At 40.0% G+C, this 20,843-nt stretch overlaps 1 long non-coding RNA gene across 1 annotated transcript in view; it reads left to right on the top strand.

Annotated features, from left to right (window-relative positions):
* Positions 1-19,831, top strand: part of LOC122551733 (uncharacterized) — a 240,648-nt gene extending 220,817 nt beyond the window's left edge. Inside the window, exons 3-4 of the long non-coding RNA XR_015757544.1 lie at positions 2,771-2,872; positions 19,498-19,831. This is a non-coding gene — a long non-coding RNA (uncharacterized LOC122551733). The remainder of the gene's footprint in view (positions 1-2,770; positions 2,873-19,497) is intronic.
* The last annotated feature ends 1,012 nt before the right edge of the window (positions 19,832-20,843 follow it).

Genomic DNA, 20,843 nt, shown 5'->3' with positions numbered 1-20,843 from the left:
GGGTATATGAATCGAAAGGGTTTAAAGGGATATGGGTCAAGTAATGGCAAGTGGGCCCAGATTAATTTAGGATATCCAGTGGGCATGGATGAGTTGGACCGTAGGGTCTGTTTCTGTGTTGTACATCTTTATAACTATGACTCGGACTGGTGACATGTTCCAAGTGACTACTGACTACTACTACTACTACTACTACTACTACTATCACCAACTCAACTGCTTCCTAAGGAAGAGACCCGAGATGTTAACTTTGATTTTCCTTCATAGATGCTGCCAGATTTGTTGAGCTTTTCCAGCAACTTCTGTTTTCGTTTCTGATCCGAAGTTTTTTGGTTTTTATACTGACTCAGTTAGTTTGATTTGTCTTACCTGTATCTGTCATTTTATGTGCATTTATAGTTTGTAGTTGACTATGATTTGCCAGCTAATTCACATTCAACATATCATGATTTTGGTTTCAGAATTTAAATGCTTGTGGATGGTAGGTTTGCTTGCTGAGCTGGAAGGTTTGTTTTCAGACGTTTCATCACCATACTAGGTAACATAATCAGTTAGCCTCCAGATGAAGTACTGGTGGCATGGCCTGCTTTATATTTATGTGTTTAGATTTCCTTGGGTTGGTGATGCAATTCCCTGTGGTGGCGTCATTTCCTGTGGTGATGTCATTTCCTGTTATTTTTCTCGGGGGGTGGTAAATGGGATCCAAGTCAATGAGTTTGCTGATAGAGTTCCGATTGGAATGCCGCGCTTCTAGGAATTCTCGTGTGTGTCTCTGTTTGGCTTGTCCTAGGATGGACATGTTGTCCCAGTCAAAGTGATATCCTTCCTCATCTATATATAAGGATAATAGTGAAAATAGGTCATTTCTTTTTGTAGTTAGTTGACGTTCATGTATCCTGGTGGCTAGTTTCCTACCTGTTGGTCCAAAGTAGTATTTGTTACAGTTCTTGCAGGGTATTTTGTAAATGACATTTGTTTTGCTTGTTGTCTGTATAGAGTCTTTCAACTTCATTAGCTGCTGTTTTAGTGTGTTGGTGGGTTTTTGAGCAATCATAGTGCTAAGAGGTCTGAGTAGTCTGGCAGTCATTTCTGAGATGTCTTTGATGTAGGGGAAAGTGGCTAACATTTTTGGATGTGTTTTGTCTGCTTGATGGGTTTGTTGCTGAGAAATCAGCAGACTGTGTTCATTGGGTACCCGTTCTTTTTGAATAAACTATATAGGTGATTCTCCTCTGCTCTGCATAGTTCCTCTGTGCTGCAGCGTGTGGTGACGCATTGAAATAATGTTCTAATGCAGCTTCGTTTGTGGGTGTTGGGATGATTGCTTCTGTAGTTCAGTATTTGGTCAGTATGTGTTGTTTTCCTGTAGATGCTGGTTTGAAGTTCCCCATTGGCTGTTCACTCTACTGTAACATCTAGGAATGGCAGTTTTTTTGTTGTTTTCTTCTTCTTTTGTGAATTTTATGCCAGTAAAGGTCACCACAGGAAATGATGTCACCACTGGAAATAGCATCACCAACTCAAGGAAACCTAAACAAATAAATAGAATGCGGGCCATGCCACCAGTGCTTCACCGGAGGCTCACTGGTGATTATTACCTAGTATGGTGATGAACCTTCCAGCTCAGTGAGCAAACCTACATCCAGAACCTCAACCTGAGCTACAAATCATCTCAAAACTCACTAATTTAAATGCTTAGAGAAGATAATATTTAGTGTCCACTTTGATTGACCCTTGTGAAGACTTTTTAAACAATGAGGAATCTTGCAGCTTTATTCTTTCAGTCAAAAATTGGGATTTCAGGTTTCTTTGTTTTGAAAAATATGGTTCTTGGTCTCAATAGAGATCTTAACACAGCTGAAGGACATTTAATCAAGTAGTGTTACAGGAGATCAGAGGGTTTAAACCATTCCTTGCCTTTCCTTCTGTCTCAAGTCACAGGGAGAAAGTGAGGACTGCAGATGCTGGAGATCAGAGTTACAAAGTGTGGTGCTGGAAAAGCATAGCCAGTCAGGTAGTATCTGAGGAGCAGGGGAGTCGACTTTTTGAGCATAAGCTCTTCATCAAGAATGTGGAGGTGGTCCAAGGGAGCTGAGACATAAATGGGAGGGGGATGGCATCCAAGTACTAAATGAAAAGTGAGTTTAGATTAGAGTGGTGCTGGAAAAGCACAGAAGGTCAGGCAGCATCCGAAGATCAGGAAAATCAACCGTTTTGGGCAAAAGCCCTTCATCAGGAATGGAGGCAGGGAGCCTCCAGGGTGGAGAGATAAGTGGGGGTGGGGTTGGGGCTGCGGAGAAGGTAGCAAAGAGTACGATAGGTGAATGGGGGTGAGGATGGAGGTGATAGGTAAGCAAATGTGGCTGTGCTAGCGAGTCTGTTTCAGTAAATGGTTGAAGAGCTTAATGGCAGAAGAGGCTTAGTCCAGATGCAATATATCACGCCATAAAATTTGGATCTTGGATTCTTGATTTTTGCATCTGGTTAATAGATGGATGTCAGTTGATCTGCTCCCTCTTAATCTCCTTATCTTTTTCATTCAGCTTAATTTTAGGTCAAATTAGGAACTTAGCACCCCAAAGTTTGTGTACCTGCCTGTGCCACAGCATGGCAGCAGAATAGTATGCTATGCCACCAGGTCACACTTACACAGAATTCTGTAACAAAGCAGCTTATATTGAAAGCCTGAATGTACCAAATGTATTTTAATTGTTTCTACGTGCTCTCTAATCTAAGGAACACCAACAGAGGAGATGTTTTTGTCTTTCAGGCTGCTTGAATTTCATAATTAGGAGAGCGGGCTACAAATAACCACAAAAGGTTCTGACGATATGGTGACATGTGTGACGATTTTACAATAATTCTATAAAAGGTCAGTTCAGCTACTTCATAAATCATGCTTGAGCAACTCTTTTGTGTACATGTCTGGTTTACACACACTTATTAAGGCAAACTGATAGTAATCACTGCAGGAGGGCACTGCAGAAGTTACTGCACTCGATCTACACTGATCATAAAACTCTCACTTCACCTGGAATTTTATCATCAGATGTATAGGAAATATAAATCTCGCTTTCAGCCAGTTCAATTTAAACATATATCAAGTTCAAACATCAAGGTAAAATGGACGGAACTATTTAGCTCCAACTGCATAAAATTTCTGATTATCATATAACACAAACAGGAAATCCTGAAAACCTAATGCATTTCCTAATTATTTGCTTTCCACTCTTTTGCACAGCCCTGCCAAGCCCCCAGCTGTAGATAACAGCACATTTTTAAAAAATCTGATCAGTTTCTTTGTTAAAGAATTTTTTGTGCTGTTTTTGTTTGTGTGCAGTTTCCTGAATGAATAATTAAATGAGCTCCAACACAGCTTTTCAAACTGGCCATTTTTTTTATCTGCAGTTTATAGAAATTCTGTTCTATGAATAATCCTGATTCAAGCATTACACTTCTTGGCAAACCAGTTTATCGGAAGTCAACCATGTTACAATTTCAGTCGCATTCCCCATGAAGTATTGCTGGAAAAATGTATGATTCTATTTCTTGAACTATAGGACGTTCACAGTGGTATGAAATGGTGGATAAGAGATGGAATTTTGAACCTATAAATTTGTCAACATCATTCCTCCACTTCACTAGCACAATGCACCATTTTCCAGAAGTGGTCATATGCCAGCATTGATCATTCTTAGTTAGAATGTGGCACAGCCCTGTTTCAGTTTCCTGGTTCAATGCAGATAGCTGCAAATTGGGGGTTTGTGGAGCATCTCTTTTACACAAAAGGGAGGGCACTCCAATGTGCAAGTGACCATCCAGCCTATCAATATTATGTGCGCACCTCACTCTCAGCAAAAGCTATTTGATTTCAAATGCCTGTCTGATATAGGAAAACTCACCTCCCTGTTTGTAAGTTTTCAACTGTTGACCATTATATGGATGGCAATTCACAGCAATTGCTTAATGAGAACTGCATCTGGATATTACAGCAAGAATGGAATCAATTCATCCTGCATCAATCCTATCCTGGCTGTGCTTACATCGGAAAAATCCAACCCAGTAGAAGGAGAATACGCGTTGATAAGTATTTAACCAAAAATGAAACATTATCTAATGCTCAGTACGATGTCTTATTAGATTTAAGCATTTCTACGCTACTATATGCAAAGATGAGCTACTGTTGGGTTGTTTTGTATGTAAGATTGTCCTATTCACACCTCATCCAAACGTTGTAACCTGAGGGGAGTCAAACAGCATGGTGGGGCCCTTACAGCACACTTATCATAAGTACTTCTGTTAAAACCAATAAACCAGTGTACAACAATGTTGACTTGCTCTTGCATTTACCTCACAGCTTTCTCACTGTTGACAGCCCTGATTTCACCAGGAGTGCTGTGAGGGAAATGAGGCAATGCTGTGATCTGCGGGACAGTGGATGCATTTTGATGTTGCTTTTGGAGGCTGAGATGCTCCAGTGGGAAATTTAAACACTGCCATTGAAGGGAGGAGATACCATCTTCTCCAGCTGTCAGCAAGCTGCGTGGCTCACACTTGCTAATTTGGCAGTGCTATCCTCCAAGAGACTCATTTAATGCTCTGGAGTCCACCAGCCTGAAATATAAATGGGCAGGAAAGGCACTCAACATTCTATATAAATCAGAGGGTGGCAATTCTCCTCAGAATCATTTGAGTTATTTGAGCTTTCCTCTAGTAATAATTTATCTCACTCTATCTCATTCACACAATTCATTAGCTCTCCATCAAATCTTTAGCTCCAGTTCAAGTGGTCATAACAATGATTCAGTCTTTCTGTTTTCCAGTGACATGTCTTCCAACAATATTTTGTTTTGTCAAGTTTGAACAGATACAATAATAAAAACAACAGCCTTCATAAAAGAAAATTCTGTCTAAGTTAATATGTGAGATGAAGCATTCCTGACTAATATACAGGCCATGTGTGACAAAATGATACCTAAGCTTGACCACTGACGTCAGTAAATTCTTAATGCTCTAGTATTATTGGAAAGAGAATCTGTTCCCTTATTTTCAGTATGTAGGTTCTTACTTAGAAATATTTAGGCCTTAAACACTGATAGCTTGAGACTGATTTTCTTCAATACATCTAGATTAGGAGTTGCAGGTCAGCATGCTTATGAGGTCACACAGGGTCAATCTCCAGGGATTCAATGATCAGCACCTTCCTCTCAAGCACAACATGTTTTTAGAGGAACACTATCTCTCAGGGCAAAGCCTGACCATGTCATCAATCATTCCATTCAAGTGGTTACGTGCGCAAAAATAAGTCCTGCAGATACATCAGCATTGCCTTTATGGCCATCGACTGATGGGCACTGTGAATTACTGGACCATGTCGTTTATGTTCAGACAACTAGCTACCTTCAGCTGATGATCCCATGAATAGCATTTGGGTTGGATGATGCCTTATTCACTTGTGAAAGTTTATTTTGGTTAGGCAGTTTGAGACAGTAAAAGGATAAAAGCATTGGTCTTGTGTCTTGAAGTAGAATTGAGGGTAGTATTGCCAATTGGGAAATGTACAAATAATTGCCATGCATTGAATGTGTAACCATTTGAATAAGGTTAATATTGATGTAGCAATCCAAATGATCTGGGATGTGCTGAGTAGATCAATCATTGTTCAACTTTCTTGATGTCTCCTGTATGAAGAAAATCTCAGCAGTTGTGCTTCTGTTAAGGACTGGCAGTTGGGTGTGTCAAAGACTTACAACTCAGGTCACCAGTTAGCTTTGCTCATTAAGGGGGCATCCTACAGAAAATTAAATGAAATCCTGGGCGGGCAAAACTATTCACATATAAAAACAAAATACTGCCGATGCTGGAAATCTGAAATAGAAACAGTGATGGAGAAATTCAGTAGCAGTCTGGCATCACCTGCAGAGAGAGGAATAATTAACTTCTCTGGTCCAATATGACTATTCTTTAGAACTGAAAGGAATTGGAGAATTATGTTGTTTTATGTTAGGACACAAGGAGAGGAGAAGCAAGGAGAACACAGTGAGTGGGCCCACAGCAAAAGACAAAGGCATTGATAATGGTGGTAAAGAGATGATCTAAAGTAAGTACAAATGTTAGCTGTGAAAAGTTGTCCTGAGAGCGAAACTAAGAAGGCACAAACAAGATATGGCCGGGGGGAGTAAGGGTATACAATAGATTTCAAAGGTCAAACTCTGAAGTTGTGGAATTCAATGATGAGTCCTAGAGGCTGTGAAGTATCTAAGTGGAAAATGAGATGCTATTCCTCCAACTTACAGCTCAGTAGTGTAGCAGGTCAAGGATGGAAATGTTAGGGCAGGAGTGGGGTGATTTATTGAAATGGGAAAAAACTGGAAGATTGGGGCAATTCCTAAGATAGAGTGGAGGTGATCTGCTCAGTCTGTGTTTAATCTCACCAAAATGAAAAGGAGCAAATTATTTTGTTGTCTTCATGATGTAATAGTACATCATAGATGGGAAATTTTGATTAAAAGTTCTTGGTTCTATTGGTAGTGAAAGATAAACAGCTATTCAACAGTAAGGCCAAAAATGTCTGACCTTCTGTGTGATCCTTTGAAATTGGGATCAATAAATATCTTCCTCTCAGTTGGCTCTGAGAGTTAGCAATGGTTGAATATATCCCAACAAATTCTTTGGCCAGGTACATATTATTTCTGGTATACACTTTTGTGTTCTGGACAGCCACTAGAAATTTTTCAAAAGAAGGGGCCAGAGACAGATCCAACTTAGACACCACAGCTTAGGAACAGAGTTATTCAATTTAAACAAAGGAATGCTTAATAGTTTGGATCAGTGTTGAAAGTCAGTCAGTGTTGAAAGTTGAAAGTAATATTACTGATAACTCTAGATTAGATAGCTGGACTGTCCATGATTGTTTTCCCATAACAGCAGCCTGCAGATGATACCCAATTTTTTGGGGATCCAATTTCTTTGTAATCTACCTAAATGGAAACATTGTTTCATAAGTTTAGCCCTTGTACAATGACATCACAAAGAGGGCTGAAATATTAACTTTACTTAAGAAAAATATATTTGAACTGAGTTCAACTTGACAATAGAGGGTCGAGCACATATTGATTTATTACAATTGGCACAAATAGTCTGCTCGGCAGCTCTTTTCATTTGCACTACGTTGGCACAAATTTGGTTGCCACGCAATTTAGATTAGGCTCACATGCTGTTACCAGGGAGTTGTGCAACCAATATTTTAATAAATATATCACAATGTGCACAATTACACGTGAATGTAAAAAAAACATTGAAGCTGACTATTTTCCCTGAAGAAAATTTAAGGCAAGAACCCGCAGTTTGGGGAGGGGTGGGGGGGCGGCAGAGAAGTTGGAGGAATGAAAAAATCCCTTCGATTGCAATGAGCTATATGTTGCCACTCCCTCCAATAGCTGACTCTACCATGACTAAAATTGCAGATGCTGCATCTAATTTACATAAGCTTCAGCTCCATCCTCCTCTGCAATGAACTGAAAATAATAACATATCAACTAGGCTTGTCTGATTCTAGGTTTGGACCATCCTTCAGCTTGTGCCAGCGCCTTTAATCAGGGTCTAATTTGGCACCCTGTTGCCATCGTCCACTGGAATCTTCCAGGGACATTCATTTTTCTTTCTGAACTAAACAAGTTGTATAATTCATGAAACATCACTGTCAAATTTATTTCATAGCAACTGTTCGGAGTATTTTTGTTGCTGCTATGTCTTGATACACTTTAAGATCACAGAAATGTGCCCACAATTACAAAGCAAGCCTATTGAAACTAGGGTCCATTGTACTCCACAATTTTGCAAAATTTGACAGAGATGCTGAGATTTACACTATTTAGTCAAGTGTTGCAACAGAAAAAGTGCAACAGAATAACAAATCAGAGACACCCTAAGGATAGCACTCCTGAAAAAAGTACAGAGGAATGTTAAATTAATGAGCCCATAAAACTGCTGCAAATGAAACGTGTAAATACATAGATCTTTTTTTTAACCTAATGGTTTCCTTATGATTTTTACATCACAAAAACCTGTTATGTTGCACAGCTTCTTAGTAAACACTCTGCTTCTTATCTGCTTGCTCCCTTCTCCCTAGGCTATGGCAGATTTTTCATTTAGCTAAAAGCTCCATAAGAGGTCTATGAGAATTATAATCCTACTAGAGGCCACAGCTGGCAGTTTCATGGGGTAGATGATTAGTGGAACGTTTTTATTCGACCTGGAGAAATTCTCTCAGTGGGAAGTTAACATCCGCTTACTGTCTCTAGTATAACTCACTCATCGGTCCCCATCTGACACCAGTGAACATGGGAAGCAACTTGAATAATGGATGGGGGAAACTGAATATTTGGCTTCTTAATAGTATCAGTTGAGGGTTACAAGCTGATCTCCTGACCTTGTCTCTGATTTTAATTGCTTGTACTGGTGCTATCATGTTATTTTGTCTGTTGTGAGTACATAGAACACTGAGCCTGCACAGCAATTGATGCCGTTGTGATAACTTCACGATATGCTACATCTGCAAATTTGTTTTCACTTATGGCTTAAAATCATTTCTGCTGAAGTGGCGATGAAGGCTGCAGTGCCTGATGAATGGGATTATTCCAATGTCATTTTGTTTGCCTGTCTCACTAATCATTAAATGAATGTGAATCTGTCATCAAGTGGAATCCCTCCCCTGCTGCTTCTTGGGATTAAAACTGTTGTCTGTATTTTATAATATCATGTGGCAAACAACTAAGGATACAATCAATGATTATTCGCTTAAGTGACATAATAATAGGTGACAATAGCTAATAAGTTTCGAGTTTAATTATTTTTTTAAAAGGGATACTTTTTATTGATGTCAGCCGGTTATACTACTCTTGAATTTCTTTTCCTTATCGTCGTAAACATAATAATATATTTTAACTCAGCTTGATCTATGAATTAAAAGGAGATTAAAAGGCAAGAAATTGACCAGATTAGTGCCCATTATTTTAAGTACCTTTACAACTCGAAAATTGCATCTCCAAACTGCATGTAAATTTGTGAGGAAAACCGCATTGAATTGATAAAGTTATTAGTGCAAGTGTGATGACCATCTGCCGGAAATACGCAGAGCACGTGGATTATACCGACAGTTAACTTGCAATGGTAATTTGATGCCAGTGGTGCCATTTTGAAACATTCTGACTAATGCCATCCCTTAGCCTTGCACAGCTGAACACACATTTAGCAGCAGGAAGTGGCCCCACATCAGCATGTATTTAAAGGGATCATCAGCCATCGACTACTTAGAAGTTAGCTGATGGTTCAGCATCCGCAGGATTTTGCTTTTAATTTGCTTGATGTCTTTTGCTCATTGCTGTGAATCTATAAGTCTTTGGCCCCTTCTATACTTCATTCAAATTGCAAAACAGTGCAGGAAGTGTTGTGAAGGATTTTATTTTGCTAACTTTAAGTGTTCAGCACATCTTGAAATACAGCATAACTGGAAGAGCAGCGGGGGAACTGAACATCACAAGTTGCTCAAAGCAGAAAGTGGATGAAAGGAGGAGAGTTCCTCATAGAAGGTCACTTCTGTCCAGCATGTTCAAAGAGCAACTTTCTTACTTGAATCTCAGCAAGAAACAAATGTGTGAGATTTGTAAAAAATAATGTTACTGATATCCATCATCTAGTTCAGCTATAGCTATAGCTTCAGAGCAGAGTATGTATCAAATTGTCAGTGGTTATGAAAGAGAACATGAGCATGAATATGAACATTTATGCATTGAGCTCTTTCCCAAATGGAGACTGTGATTTATACGACATCCAAAATTTGCTGTCCACTGTTGCTTAAGGGGTTGCGGGTCTCAACTCAAAGACAGTAAAGTACATTGTCAAAGCCCATCAAAAGAAATAAGTTTAATAATAAAAACAGAAAATTCTGGAGAACACAATAGACCTGGCAGCATCTGTAGAAAAACAATGTTGACATTTTGAGTCCAATATGACTCTTCTACAGACTGCAGTTTCTATCACCACAGACGCTGCCGGACCTGCTGATTTCCTTCGGCACTTACTGTTTTTATTTTGGATTTCCAATATGAGCGGTAGGATCTTTTATTTCAGTACATGGCTTTGCAAGGATTGCAGATTTCCACATTGTGCAGGATACCATTATATGTAAATCAATTCCTTAACATTGGCCTGTTATATGATCATGCAAAATGCAGGTCAGGATCTGGCATCCCTGCTGCTGTTGTGATGCCTTAAGTTTTGCTGTGCCAACTGCATTTGAAACACCATGATGAACTAAAAGGTAACTACTGACTGCCAAGGGATATAACAGTATGGCTAGTATGACAGTATGACAGTATTTTCCTGTCAGTAAAACATTCAGACATACAAAGCTGCAAGCCATGAAAACCATTCTGTGCCTTGAACTGCAATAGAGTACTGAAACAATGCTCTGTCTTCTGGATCTTATTAAGTCTTATGCTTGTCTTATGAGGAGGGATGGAACAGTTCAGGCCTATACTCACTAGAGTTTGGAAAGATGAGAAGAGATCTAATTGAGGTACATAAAGGGGATGGATGAAGTGGACGTAGAGAGGATGTTTCCCTTTGTCAGACAATCTAGACTGAGAGGTTATAGTTTTGGGCTAAGAGGTGACAGATTTAAAACAAAGATGAGAATGAATTACATCCCTCAAAGGATCATGAAGCTCATTACCCACAAGGTGCAGTGGACACCATGACTGAATGAATTTAAGGTGGAGATAGACAGATTTTTTAATTAGTATTGTCTTAACAGGTTATGAGGAGCAAGCAGAAAAGTGGAATTGAGGCCAAGATGAGATAAGCCCTGATCATATTAAATGGTGGAGAAGGTTTAAGGGCTGAACTATCTACCCCTGTTGCTCCTCTTATGTCTTTATTTTGGAGGAGCTATGCAGCAGAATGGGTGGTAAGATTTCTGGTGTTTCGCTGCATGTTGTGGTGATATGAGGGTACAGAATTTGCATTGGATAAGTGACAAGCAGCTGAGGAGCTGGAGCATGAGTAGAAGGAGGAAGAAGTAAAAGAAGGGAAGAGGAAATCTACTAAGCCGCTTTCAACACAGGCTCTCCAGAAAGAGCTTTGTGTGATACCAATAAAGGCAACTGTGTTTTCCATTCACCAACATTCCAACACCAGACTTTTCCTCTATCACTGACCATCCCAGTGTCTACTGAAAACAACACAGAAATAAAAACCACCACAAAATGAACATTTCAAATTGAATATAGAAATAATATCATTTATACTGCATACAAAACTAAAATCATTCATCTTTTTCAGTTCCCTCAGCACATGTAATCTAGCTGCCTTTGCCAAACCATAGTTACCCTCAGGTTATGGCATGATTGGTGAAAGGCTACTGAATGTCAGTGAAGAGACTGTAGTCTGATAACATTGAGGAGCTCAGGGATGAGATGTCCCATCTGTCGACTGCTTCATCTTGGCGTAGACAGCAGCAGATTCAGCTAACTGGCTGACAGGCAACAGCAAGGCACTGGTGGGTTGGCAGAAATGGGAATACAAATGTTGCGTTGTCGAGAATGTGTAGGAGGCTTGTGGTCCATAGGGTACTTGCCGCTGTCCTGATGTGACACCTTACTACTCAGTGTAGTCTGCTGGACTGCTGTGGTACCTGGAAAATTCTTTTGTGTACTACAGTACACAGCCATAATATCAGGAATTTGACTTTGTATGGCAATCAGTTAACCTTGCATGATAAATGTCTCTTTATATTTATTCTTTCACAGAATTTTGTCATCATTGGCTAGATCAGCGTTCATTGCACATTTCTAATTGGCCTTGAAAACGTGCTTAGTCATCACCTTGGAGCACTGCAATCTATGGGGGTGAGTTAGGCAATATAGGTACACACAGTATTTTTGGAAGGGGTTTGCAGGCTTATGACACAGCTCTAGTAAAGAAGGAGTGATACAGTTTCAAGTCACAATGGTGCGTGCCCTGCAGGAGAGCAGGTCTGTTCCAAAGTCTCTGTTGACATTTGTTGGAAAAGTTGCAGATTTGGACAGTGCTATCAAAGCACACTTGCAGAGTTGCTGCAGTGCAGCTTGTGGATAGTACACATTGTTTGTGTGCTGATTATGGAGAACCTGAATGCTGACTGTGGCAGATGGGGGCTGGAACAAAGTGTACTTGCACTTTGTGGATTGTTGGACAGGCTCTGGAGAGTTTTGGTCTTGAATTCATAGTGTTTATATCGCTGGTCCAGTTAATGGATGCTGCAAATGAGGACATTCCACAATGACATCTCCATTGCAGTCACGGAGGTGAAAGATACATTCCTCCTTGTCAGAGATGATCATTGCCTGACACTTGTGTGGGGCACATGTTACTTGTTACTTACCAACCCAGGCTGGAGTGTTGTCTAATTCTCCAGGATACAGAGAGAGACACTGATAAATTAGTTGAGGAGCCAGAAATATTGCTGATCAATCGAGATTATTGATAGGTCAGTGATGGGATATGGTTTTTTTGAGGAATAGCTTCAGTTACCTTTGCAGTTTGTAGAGTATGGTATTTGTAGGTGGTATCACAGATGTTGATCAAAAGTGCGAGGTTCATTGGTCTTTTTGTAATGTTATATCCAGGTCCTCAGGACATGGCTCCTGCCGTTGATGTCCATGGCTATCTCCTCCCATTGCCTTTTGAGAGTGTCACCTCCTCATCTGAATACCACTTCCAATGTTCATGATTACCAATGCTACATCTGGATACCTCGCATTTGCTCTTTCAATTGGGGTGCCATTCTTTATATTATTTCCTTAATGAGATTCACTTCTTCCACATGTATTGGTGAATGCTGCAGCCACAATGGCCTTTGCCTTTCAGCAGTGCTTGGTTGCATTAACTGCTGTGGACAGGTTTTAGCTGGTGCTAGAAAGTTATAAATTTGGATTCCGTGGTGATCTACAGCAGAAACCATTCAAATGAGTAAGCAGCAGCTAGTACATCTGAAGTCCACATTGCAACCAGCAGGAGTTAACTGTGCATTGCAAGCTATACTTCCACTTTCAAGGCATCTTCTATTTAAAGCCAAAGATTGTGATAGGAAGATTTCTGTTTCAAAAACACCATGTTTATTCTCTTGGCCCATATACACAGAGTTCATCTTATCTTGTATCAGCATGGTGTGAATTATTTATAGTTTCTATAATTTATAACTTATTTATGCTTCACTTCTGTAATTTATTTACTGATCTGCTCAAAAGCTGAGAGCTGCTGAAAGCTCTGGTTAACTGCAGCCGAAATAGTGACATTAAATTGTCAAACTGAAATATCAGTTAAAGAAAACAGCATTGCAATTTCATTAAGTTTGTTAATTTTCAAATTCCTGGGAAGATCTATCTGGCATTTTATAACTGTACTAGGTGATGAGTGTGCCTGCAAATCCTGACTTGTGAAAACCCCTAATAATCCTTCATGCAGCCTATATATCAATTGGTGGTTTCCTTTTATCTATTGTTGAAGATCAAGCAATCATAAACTTGAAGAAAAATTATCTCTGAAAATATTGATTGAGATTCATCAGAAGTTTAGTTTGAAGCAGCATTTTGTGGTCCTCACCTGGTGCTGGATTCTTTCCCCCTTATTGCATTCATTGGCATTGTTGTTCAGGTCAGTATTTATTGTGCATCCTTAATTTCCCTCGGGACGATCATTGTGAATCATCTGCTTGAATACAACTGTGTGGTTTATTTGTCAGGGAGCAATTGAAGGACAACACATACTTGACAAGGATTGCAGATTTCCTTCCCTGAATGGACCAAATGGAAAAGCAATAGTTTAAAGACTCCCATAACTAAACTAACATTTTGTTCCATACTTTTAGTTTAATTTAGTTGAAATTCCCTAATAGGCAGTATTGTGGACAGTAAGGAAGGTTCTCAGAAATTGCAGCAAGACTATGATCAGCTGGAGAAGTCGGCCGAGAAATGGCAAATGGAGTTTAATATAGATAAGTGCAAGGTCTTGCATTTTGGAAAGTCAAATCAAGGTATGAGTTCCATGGTGAATGGTAGGGCCTTAAGAAGTATAGTGGAACAAAGGGACCTTGGAGTTCAGGCGCACAGTTCTCTGACAGTGGAGTCACAGGTAGACAGGGCAGTGAAAAAGGCTTTTGGCACACTGGCCTTCATCAGTCAGGGCATTCAGTCTAGGAGTTGGGAAGTAATGTTGCAGTTGTACAGGATGTTAGTGAGGCCACACTTGGAATATTGTGTTCAGGTGACGACCACCTGATGAAGGAGCGGCGCTCCGAAAGCCAATGTCCTTCCAATTAAACCTGTTGGACTATAACCTGGTGTTGTGTGACTTTTAACTTTGTACACCCCAGTCCAACACCGGCACCTCCAAATCATGTGTTCAGTTTTGGTCACTTTGCTGCAGGAAAGATGTTCTACTGGAAAGAGTGCAGAAGAAATTTATAAGGATGTTACCAGAACTCTAGGGTCTGAGTGAAAAGGAGAGGTTGGACAAGCGAGGACTTTTCTCTTTGAGTATAGGAAACAGTAGGGGGGGATCTTATAGAAGTGTATAAGATAATGAGAGGATGGATAGGGTGAATGCATTCAGTCTTTATTTCCAGGATTGGGGAATTGAAGACTAGAGGGCATCAGTTTGAGGTTAGAGTGGAAAGAATAAAAGGGAACCTGAGGGACAACCTTTTTTTGCAGAGGGTAGTACATTTGAGGAATGAGCTGCGAGTGGAAGTGGTTGAGGCAAGTACATTAACAACATTTAAATGGCATTTGGACAAACACACAGATAGGAAAGGTTTAGGGGGATACAGACCAAGTGCAGGGACATAGGATTAGCGTGGATGGACATTTTGGTTGGCACGGACCAGTTTGGGGCAAGGGGCCGACCACTGTACCATAGGACTCTATGACTCTATGGCATAGTAGGACTTGAACATATCTCCAGCCCAGGCCCTGGAATTCTAATATGATATGCTGACCCTTTGAATCCAATTGAGATGAGAATTAAAATTTAATTGAAAATTAAAAATGACGTGATAGTAAGCCTACTTTCAATTTCAGGTAATAAGACCACAAGACCATAAGAGATAGGAGTGGAAGTAAGGCCATTCAGCCTATGGAGTCCACTTTGCCATTTAATCATGGCTAATGGACATTTCAACTCTACTTACCCGCACTCTCCCTGTAGCCCTTAATAATTTATCAATCTCTGCCTTGAAGATATTTAATGTCCCGACCTCCACTGCACTCCTTGGCAATGAATTCCAGAGGCCCACCATTCTCTGGCTGAAGAAATGTCTACTCATTTCTGTTCTAAATTGACCCCCTCTAATTCTAAGGTTGTACCATGGGTCCTTGTCTCCCTGCCTAACAGAAACAACTTCTCAGCATCCACCCTTTCCAAGCCATGCATCATCTTGTAAGTTTCTATTAGGTGTCCCCTCAACCTTCTAAACTCCAACGAATACAATCCCAGGATCGTCAGCCGCCCATCGTATATTAGGCCGACCATTCCAGGGATCATCATGAATCTCCACTGGGCATGCTCGTCTCACTTATCTCTCCACTCTGCAGGCTCTCTGCCTCTATTCCTGATGAAGGGCTTTTGCCCAAAACGTCAATTTTCCTGCTCCTCGGATGCTGCCTGAACTGCTGTGCTTTTCCAGCACCACTCTAATCTAGAATCTAGAATCTGGTTTCCAGCATCTGGAGTCCTTGTTTTTACCTTTATCCAGTGCCAGTATGTCCTTCCTGAAGTACTGGGTCCAAATCTAAACACAGTATTCTAAATGGGGTCTAACTAGAGCTTTATAAAGTCTCAGAAGCACAACGCTGCATTTATATTCTAACCCTCTTGAGATAAATGACAACATTACATTCACTTTCTTAATCACTGACTCAACCTGCAAGTTAACCTTTAGAGGATCCTGGAATAGTACTTCCAGATCTCTTTGTACTTCGACTTTATGAATTTTATCGCTGTTTAGAAAATAATCTCCGCCTGTATTCCTTTTTCCAAAGTGCAAGACCTCACATTTTCTCATGTTGAATTTCATCAGCCATTTTCTGAACCACACTCCTAAACTGTCTAATCCTTTCTGCAGTCTCCCCACCTCCTCAGTACTGCCTGCCTGTCCACCTAACTTTGTATCATCAACAAACTTTGCCAGAATGCCCCCAGTCCCTTCATCCAGATTATTAATGTATAAAGTGAATAGCTGCAGCCCCAACACTGAACCCTGCAGGACACCACTTGCCACCTGCTCCCATTCCGAAAAAGAATCTTTTATCCCAACTCTCTGCCTTCTGTGAATCCTCAATCCATGCCAGTCTCTCACCTTGAATACAATGGACCCTCACCTGACTCTCTTGTGAGGCAACTTATCAAAGACCTTTTGGAAGTCTAGGTAGATACCATCTACTGGGTTTCCCTTGTCTAACGTACTTGTTACCTCTTTAAAGAGTTCTAGCAGGTTTGTTAGGCATGACTTCCCATTACTAAATCCATGCTGCCTTGTTCTAATCTGACCCTGCACTTCCAAGAACTTAGAAGTCTCATCCTTAACAATAGATTCTAGAATTTTACCAACAGCCAATGTTAGGCTAATCAGCCTATAATTTCTTATCTTTTATCTTGATCCTTTCTTGAACAAGGGGGTTACAACAGCAATTTTCCAATCATCTGGGACTTTCCCTGAGTCCAGTGACTTTTGAAAATCACAACCAACACTATTTCCTCAGCCACCTCCCTCAGAACTCCAGGATGTAGCCCATCGGGGCCAAGAGATTTATCAATTTTTAGACCTTTTTGCTTTTCTCACACTTTCTCTTTTGTAATGGCTATCATACTCAACTCTGCCTCCTGACTCTCCTTAATTGTTGTGATAGTACTCATGTCTTCCACTGTGAAGACTGATGCAAAGTACTTATTAAGTTCTTCAGCTATTTCCTTATCTCCTACCCCTAGCCTTCCAGCATCAATTTGGGGCAGCCCAATATCTACTTTGGCCTCTCATATGTTTCTTATGTATTGAAAGAACCTTTTACTATCATTTCTAATATTTCTGGCTAGCTTATCTTCATATTTGATCCTCTCCTTCCTTATTTGTCTCTTTGTTATCTTCTGTTTGTTTTTGTAGCCATCCCAATCTTCTGATTTTCCAGTGCTCTTAACCACTTTATAGGCTCTTTCTTTTTATTAGATACATTTTCTGACTTCCTTTGTCAGCCATGGCTGTCTAATGCCACCTCCTTCCCACCCACCACCACAGATCCACCATTGACCACCCCCACCACCACCACCCCCTCCCCCCCATACCCCGATTATCTTTCTTTTCTTTGGGATGAACCTCTGTACTACTGTGTCCTCAATTACACCCAGAAACTCCTGGCATTGTTGCTCTACTGTCTTCCCCCGCAGGTTCTGCTTCCAATTGATTTTCATCAGTTCCTCTCTCATGCCCCTGTAATTACCTTTATTTAATCATAACACCATTACATCAGATTTTGCCTTCCCTCTTTCAAACTGCAGACTGAACTCTACCATTTTATGATCATGTTAAATAGAAGACTTTGGTGTAATATTACAGTTCTGCATGAAAAGGTTTATCACTTTCACACAACATGTTAAACAATATCAATGTTAGAATATCAATATTCAAATCCCTCCAGTGTATGGCAATGACAGACAGCAAGATTGGAAAAGATTCCACTGAAGTAGTCAATTGATGGAAAAAAACATTGGAGCCTTTGCTATCACAATCCATAGTTCTGGATTATGACATTCATGTTAAAGTGCACAAATGGGATGCCATCAACTAGATGATATTACTGTGAGTAAGCATGATTGAATATAACACAGTGCTGGTTGAATTATGCCTTAGTAATGTGATCACTCTCTTCCAGTGTGCTGCTCAAATTCTGGTCCAATCCACAGCATCAACTTCTCCATCATTGTTCGGGTATAGAGGCAGTTCCCACAGCCACTCCAATAATAATACTGTTGGCATCCATGTGATCTAAACCAGCTGACCCAGCACAATGAGCCACCCAACCTCTCAAGAAGTTTGAGTTGCTATGGCGAAACACACTTTTGCAATCATGTCGTAGTCTAAATTGTACAAGACATTTGGTTCGGCCGCATTTAGAATATTGTGTACATTTCTGGTCGCCACATTACCAATAGGATGTGGATACTTTGGAGAAGGTGCAGAGAAGGTTTACGAGGATGTTGCCTGGTATGGAAGGTGCTAGCTATGAAGAAAGGTTGAGTAGGTTAGGTTTATTTTCATTAGAGAAAAGGATATTGAGGGGGAACCTGATTGAGGTTTAGAAAATCATAAAGGGTATAGACAGGGTGGATAGAGACAAGCTTTTTCCCAGGGTGAAGGATTCAATAGCGGGAGGTCACGCTTTCAAGGTGAGAGGTGGAACGTTTAAGGGGAATACATGTTGCAAGTACTTCACACAGAGGGTGGTGGGCATTTGGAACGTGTTGCCAGCAGAGGTGGTAGGGGTAGGCACGGTAGATTCATTTCAGATGCGTCTGGATAAATGCATGAGTCGGTGGGGAGCAGAGGGATACAAATGCTTAGGAATTGACCGACAGGTTTAGACAGTACATTTGGATCGGCTCAGGCTTGGAGGGCCACAGGGCCTGCTCCTGGGCTGTAAATTGTCTTTGTTCTTTGTTCTTTGTAGAGGCTTCAATTTACTTTCCAAATCATGGCTGACCCGGAATCTCTTCTGATCTTATTGCTTGCTTTGGTAAGTGTTGGAAGGTTTAGAAGTTTTATAATCAACTTACTTTGTATGTGATCTTCCTTGAGCATCAAGTCCTTGAGTGCAATTTGCAACCAGAGCTTCTGGCTGAGAGAGAGGGGCACTAATCCTCACAGCACTAACCGCCACCTCTTAATGCAGTGTTACTGACTGTCAGTTTTGCAATTGTGGGTAGATAATTTATCTTAAATATTATTATTTTAGTTTGTTAGGAAATATTTTTGTTTAATTATTGATGCCACTTATCTGTATACAATAATGATTTCCCACAATAAAACTGAAAGGAATTTGCTTGTGCATAGCAACAGTCCTCTGATCAGCTAGAATTCTAACTATCATTACTTTGATTGATAGCTGTACATTGCTATAGTTTTTATACAGACTGGCTTCAAATTCTGTACCATCACACGTGAAGGAGTGCACATTTTATATCTTGAAACTGATCCATAAAATATTATTTCCGCTGATGCATAAATCAGAACACTACTCCTTCAATTACCTCCAGTACGTTGACTTGAGATTATGCTGATAAATTTTAAAATGAAAATGATAGATTTTATGGTATCAATATTTCAACGCAGTGCTCAACCAATCCTGCAATGCTGAAGATGGCATCTTTTGAACTGGATATTAAGCAAAGATTTGGTTGCCTTCTCAGGTGGAAGTAAAAGATCTCACAACATTATTTGAAGAAAAATGAAGTTTTTCCAGTATCTTAGTCAACATGTCTCCTCAGCCAACGCCGAAAGCAGAAGGTTGTCTCATGTATTTCATTGCTGCCACTTTAAATTTGAAATTATCAACTGTATTTTCCACATTACCCCATAGTTGCTACATTTCAAAAGTAGTACAATAGTGGGAAAGTGTTTGAGGTAATGAAAAGTGCTACTTAAATGCTGTGAGCTTTTCACTCTTTTTGTTCGCTAATGCAGATTGATTGTCATTGTTATATGTTTGTTTTGTATTGAGTTTTTTGTTAAATAAATGTTTGGAGCAGCGATAATGTTTCATCACTGTACATTTGGCTCTAATAACCTGGTAAAATGGCATGTGAGCCAATTTATTAAGATAACAATTCATCTTTAAATAGTTGAAAATCGCACAACACCAGGTTATAGTCCAACAGGTTTACTTGGAGGCAGTAGCTTTCAGAGCACTGCTCCTTCATCAGGTAGTTGACAATCGGCTGATGAAGAAGCAGCGCTCTGAAAGCAACTGCTTCTAAACAAACCTGTTGGACTATAACCTGGTGCTGTTTGATTTTTAAAGTTGTACACCCTAGTCCAACACCAGCACCTCCAATTCATGACATCTTTAAGTAGATTGCCTGTATCAATTCCTCACAGTTAACATAAAATAACTCAACATTTATCCTTTGTAATAGAAAATGTTATACAGGTAAACATTTACAGTGGAAAGTACAAAATTTAATTCTGGAAACTTTTAACTCCTGCATTTGGTCTTTAGAATTTGTAACACATATAAAACATTGGGAACAGGTACACATAACAGCAGGAGTTAGATTTGCACTATATAATTTATGAAGTTTGAATATCAATAATAATGCATAAGTGGAAAGGCCCCACTATGTCATTTTATCATTGCAACTGAGTTTTAGTTTTTGAGCATTTTCTGCATTGCACTGAATAGGCTGAGGTATTTCACCATCAGAAAATCGAAGGATGGATGTGTATCAATCAAGACATAATATAGACTGAATATACACTAAGTGGAATGAACACATATCCATTTCTACATCATTAAACGTGAAGCACAAACATATAGTGTGCGGTTTCTCAGAGAGCATTTCCTGTTGAGATGTGTTCGGCAACCACTTGGAGGAGGATCCTGTTGGCATTGCCAATAATCAGGTAAGTAGAAACAAAATTGACATTGGCTGCAAGTTAGAGCTATCACTTCATGCTACTGAGTATTTATCTAATAAGTTCCTGTCCATTTTCAAAGGGAGCTCTGGTTGCTTGGAATGAGGCGCACTTCCACCTG

The sequence above is a fragment of the Chiloscyllium plagiosum genome, unplaced genomic scaffold (assembly GCF_037043375.1).
Source record: "Chiloscyllium plagiosum isolate Xiang-an unplaced genomic scaffold, Cpla_swu_hap1 HiC_scaffold_7, whole genome shotgun sequence".
Lineage (NCBI taxonomy): Eukaryota > Metazoa > Chordata > Chondrichthyes > Orectolobiformes > Hemiscylliidae > Chiloscyllium > Chiloscyllium plagiosum.
Note: the sequence above shows the minus strand (reverse complement) of the source record. Positions and strands in the feature narration are given on the sequence as shown.